The sequence below is a fragment of the Cyprinodon variegatus genome, unplaced genomic scaffold (assembly GCF_000732505.1).
Source record: "Cyprinodon variegatus isolate N-32 unplaced genomic scaffold, C_variegatus-1.0 Scaffold142, whole genome shotgun sequence".
In the NCBI taxonomy this organism is placed as follows: Eukaryota; Metazoa; Chordata; class Actinopteri; order Cyprinodontiformes; family Cyprinodontidae; genus Cyprinodon; species Cyprinodon variegatus.
This window is the reverse complement of record NW_015150595.1, coordinates 543,905-549,485: the sequence shown is the minus strand read 5'-3', so window position 1 is coordinate 549,485 and position 5,581 is coordinate 543,905. Positions and strand designations below refer to the sequence as shown.

General features: G+C 36.7%; 1 protein-coding gene across 3 annotated transcripts in view; it reads right to left on the bottom strand.

Moving 5' to 3' along the window:
• The window catches only part of LOC107086056 (CAP-Gly domain-containing linker protein 1-like), a 69,526-nt gene extending 64,283 nt beyond the window's left edge, over positions 1 to 5,243 (bottom strand). For all 3 annotated transcript variants that reach the window (XM_015376794.1, XM_015376793.1, XM_015376795.1), the window contains exon 1: positions 5,151 to 5,243. The gene's annotated coding sequence lies outside the window, so the exon portion shown is untranslated. The remainder of the gene's footprint in view (positions 1 to 5,150) is intronic.
• Between the last annotated feature and the right edge of the window lie 338 nt (positions 5,244 to 5,581).

Sequence of the window (5,581 nt, the reverse complement as noted above, 5' to 3'; positions counted from 1 at the left end):
TCACCTCCCGTATTGACTATTGTAGTTCTCTTCTTTTCGGCCTCCCTCATAAATCTCTCCATAAACACCAAAATCTTCAGAATTCAGCAGCTCGTGTCATCACATGAACCCCCTCCTTCCATCATATTTCCCCAGTTCTTCACCAACTCCATTGGCTCCCAGTTCAATTCAGAATACAATTTAAAATCCTTCTCTATACTTTCAAAGCCATCCATAACCATAATCTCTCAGATCTTCTTCACATTGCCATCTCCTCCTGCTCCCTTAGATCCTCCTCCTCCATCCACCTCACTGTATCCCCAGCTCGACTTGTCACCATGGAGCAGAGCCTTCAGCCGCTCTGCTCCCAAGCTCTGGAACTCACTTTCTCCTGACCTCCGCAGTATTGACTCTCTCCCCTTAAATTAGGTATTTCCTAGCAACAGCCCTGAAACATCACTTCTGTAGAGGAGATCGGATGGACAAATGAAGCAAAATAACATCTACAGTCTGAGAAAACTGGAGGAGACGGACAGGAAACATCCGACCTCACCGAAAACAACGGTTAGATACAAAGTGTTCAGTTCAATTTTTGTTACTGAACAAATCCTGATTTTTTTTTTATATATATATTAAAATTATTTACAATCCTACAATATAATTTCCTGGATTTCTTTTCCTATTATGTCTCTCAGAGTTGAAGTGAATCTACAATGAAAATCACAGACAAGGCAAGGCAAATTTATTTGTAAGGCCCATTTCAGTACATGGACAATTCAAAGTGCTTTACATGAATTATTTATCAAAATATAAGAAAAATAAACGCTATATAAAAGCAATTAACCTTATTGCAGAACTCTCATCTTGGTAAATAGGAGAACTTCCACAATAAGCAAGCTTCTAAATAGGAGCTTTTTTCAGTATTTTTACAGGTTTAAAAAATAGATTGAAAGATTTCTCGGAATGATAAAAAAAATTAACCCGTCTAGAGCCTAATCAACCAATTGCATGTGAGCCTTTTAATTAAAATACTGCGATTAACTGTATCAAACGTATAAGTAAGATCAAGGAGAACCATGACAATGGATGCTTTTGAGTAAGCTGACCTCTTAATGTCATTAGAAAGAAAGTAAGTTTCTGTGGTGGAGCTTATCCAAAGACAAACACCTCCAACATGTGAACATTTTACCATCTTTGAAAAGAAAGAGACAGAATAACAAAATCGAAATAAAATAAAGCAAACCAAAGATTATCCAGTTAAAATCGAATACAGCTTTTGTGTAATTCAATAATAATATTGGCCAAAAAAAACCCGTTTAGCAGATTAGTCAAAAAATGTTTTTAGTCAAATCAAAACAGCTGATTAATTACATTATTTAGAAATTTATAGAGATGTTTATTTTATAAAATACATAATTATTTTTATTTTTTTATCATTATTTCATTTTTATTTATTTATTTTTATTTATTAAATACTTATACTAATTCATTGCTAAAGAAGAAACTTTAACTTATCTAACCTCTCTTTTCCCAGAGAAATAAATCATGCAGACTAACAGAAGTGTTTTCAATGTCAGCTGCTGCAACTAAATATTACTTTACAAAACATTTTTGCTTTCATATGAGTAAAAATCTAAGGTTCTACAGGATTCGTCCTCGTCCAGCTTTGAAATCATGTTTTTTTTTTACATCTAGTAGGTCGTGAAGAGAAGCCTTACCACACAGATGACTCATACTGACTGCAACAAGACAGACTCTGTTTTACACACATAAAGGATCCATTTTATCCAAAACATGGATTACAATAAAGTCTTAGGAATTCAATGAAGCATCATTCAGTGTTTTAAGAATACGGCCAACAAATACAGAGAGAGAAATAATTAAAAGATACATTCAGTGACAACTGGGAATTTCTAATCCTACGCCACAGTAACTAGTTTGCCTTTTTTTTTTAGTTGTTAAATGCCTCATTTGATGCATGGATCTTAGTTGTTGCATTTTATTGCTCACTAATATGAGTTTTTTTTTGTTTTGTTTTGTACAATTATTAATAATTTATCAAAACAATTTTCCGGGAAGAAACCAGCAAAGGTCTGGAGGACGTAGACCAGTCTTCCTTTATCTTCTGTGCTCCTTTGATTCAGCAGTATGCTATGGCGCGTAGAGATGATGATATCAGTGTTTTAACCTTTTATCGGACGATTCTTGCAAGCGCTCCAGGATTTATTAGTGCATTCAGCAGCCATACATAACTTCTCCCTTCATCTGCTACAGAAGGGAGTGTTGGCCTAGTGGTTAAAGCAGTGCGCTTGTGCTCTGAGAAGGTTGAAGGTGCCCGGTTAGATCCCCACAGCCTTCACTCTGGGTTCCTGAGCAAAACCCTTAACCCCACACTGCACCCATGGCGCCACACAGTGGCAGCCCACTGCTCCCCAAGGTGATGGGTTAAATGCAGATGTAAATTTCTCCAATGTGAGATCAATAAAGTTCAAATATTATTATGTCCACTGATTGAAAATTGTGTAAGTGGAAGAAGAAGAAGCAATATTGACTCCAAGAATCCCCCTAAAATTATCAGCCACATATATCGGGGAAGAATAAATAAAAAAGAAATAAAATACTGGCCTTAAAAAACCTGTACTGGTCTTAATCTCTAATGGTTAGGAGTCTGTCTAAGTAAGCATTTTGTTGTTGCGGTGATGTTTTTCAGTAGTAGAAGCTGATCAAAGTTAAAGGGAACATGGATGTATTTTTTTTAGTTAGGCTGCAAAATTTAGAGAAATACTTCCATTAGGACAACAAGCGCAAACATACAACCAGAGCTGCGGGAAGATTTACATCAAAGTGTATGAATGTGTTAGAAAGTTCAAGTCAAAGTCCAACTCTAAATCCCACTGAGAACATCTGGCAAGATTTATTTACAAGGGCAAAAATAGCAGATAAATCCCCCAATAAACTCCCAGCTGTTGTTGCAAAGAAATGATGCTCTGTAAAGAACTGACCAGACTGGGATGAGCACCATGAACAGCACACTTTTTGGTTCTCAGTTGTTTTTTTCTTTTAAAATGTATCCCCATCTTTCCACTTCTCAGTTATAAATATCTTTATGGTTGACTATTGCATCCAATCTCAATAAAAATGTGCTAAAACTTGTGGTTTTAATTAGTGTTGTACCGATACCGATACTAGTATCGGGCGGAGCCCCGATCCAGCACTAAAATTGTGGTATCGGTATTGGCGAGTACAAGAGGTGTCAAGTAATGAATTACAAACACTTTATTACTGTACTTAAGTACACTTTTTAGGTATCTATACCTTACTCCATTTCTTACTTTTCTTCCTACTTCTGACTTCTGCTCATTACATTTTCACACAAGTATCTGTACTTTCTATTCCTTACATTTTTAAAACAAACGTTACTCGTTACTCTTGTCTTCGGTTTCATGTCTATAAATCTTTATTTCATGTCATGTGCGCCATCCAATGCAGATCATTGGCTCGATCCACATCTAGTGAAAACTAGTGTAATTGGATGAGTCATTTAACGCAAACACTCATTGGTTAGCTAAAGGAAATCATCAGAAACAAACAGGTGTTCTTCAAACTGCAGACATGAATTGTCTATGCCATGCTACAATGTAGGATTCAGAAAAAGATGCTGAAATGTCTAAAAGGTCGGACACTGGCGAGAGCGTATCGGGAGACGGAGACCAACAAAACCTCCTTAATCCTTGACCCTATCTGAAATAGTCGAAAAATTAAGCTTTCAATTCATATATTGGCATCTGGCCGTTTTTTTTTTTATGGTTACTTTATACTTTTGTACCGTAAATAGAGCACATACTTTTTCACTTTTACTTGAGTAAAGAGGTCAGGCTGATAATTCAACTTTTACCAGACTGTTTTTAAACTGCAGTATCTATACTTCCACTTAAGTAACAAATGTGTGTACTTTTGACAACACTGGTGAGTACCGTCAAATAGGGCACAGATACCATTTTGAGAGCCAAAAGTTTATTCAACTATTGTCACCCATTCCAGGTAGGCAATAACAGGTTTTACTGGATTCACTTTGTATTAGTCTTTTTCCTGCTTCACAAAGGTAGGCAGCAGCTTGACAAAGCAATGATGGCAGTTATTTTACATCCAAGTAGTATGCAGTTCTCCAAAATTTACACACACACATCAATTTCAAACAGATGGTATCGGTATCAGCCAATACTACACAGCCGGGTATCAGGTGTCGGGTATTGGGGCCAAAAGATGGCATCACTAGTTTTACTGTGACAAATGTAAAAAATCCCAAAAGAGGAAGAAGCACTTGTGTGGTCACTGTAGTTTTTGTGTCTTTGAACCAATACAAAGCCTCCTCAGTCATTCACTACATGCTTATTATCTTTGTCTATTTCTTTTAAAGGATTAAAAACATTTTTTTCATAGATTTAGACAGAAGTCAGGGGGACACATGCAATATTCTTGTATGAATTAAACATTAAATTTGCTGTATCTTATGGGATAAATTAAGTGGTAAATCTGATATTTAAACTGATTTCCTGTCTAACAATGCATTGTGGAGTCACTTAAACCACACTAAACCAAACAGGGGCTCCTCAGATGTGACATCACCAAGGTAGACCCCACCCTCCCCTCCCTCAGCCGGTGCATCCAGACCAAAACAACAAGCATACCTACAGCTGTCAAACATCAGCATGAGGATTCCAGATCTCACACACCCCCTCTCTCCTCTCTAGGTTTTGCATTTTAACCATAAATGAGCGTATGAAGCTTTAGCTTGTAAATACATCATAAGCCTGCCCTGACTTTTTATTATTATTATTATTATCTTGTCTGGGCTGTGTCATTAACAGGGCATGATAACTTTGATGTAAACCACTGCAACACTGCTAACTCCCTACATGTTAATTATAATGTTACCAGATAACAGCCGGTAAATTAGTCCTCTGACGTAATAAATAAATAAAGGCGTTGTTGTCATGTTTTGTCTCCTGTAGCTAAAGCCTGAATCCCTGCTGGAATGCCAGAGCTAGCTAGCTTCAGACTAGCAAATAAACCACCGACTACTTTGTTAATATGATAAAACTAATGTTATGTGATGCTATATAAAAACAGATTATTAGACAGCAGCAGAAAAAGTTGCTCTGCAGACTTACTTGGTCAGCTTTTTTGTGTTTACTGAGTCTCTACGACGGCTGTAGAGGGAAGGTGCAGCGTACCTTGTACCGTTACATTCTCACCGCTCCCCGTTTCCCTGCCCAGCCCAGACTGTCACGGTCTGACGTCACCCTTGGAGATCATGTTGAGTTCGAGGACACAAAAAAAGCTCGGACATTCTGAGATTCATATCTATCTTTAGCACTTTAAAGCCAGGACCATGAAATCGTTTTCAGATGACTTCTTTTTTTTTTCTATCAAAGTAGTGTTGCCCTTGAACTTTATGGCATAAAAAAATTATATGATGTAGAAGTTAAATTAGAACAATTAATTGCATTATTATAAAATACATTTTGTAGAAGTTACATTAGAATCATTGATTGCATCATTTGTGATATAAGGAAGAGGATTAGGGCCACTGAAAAAAAAA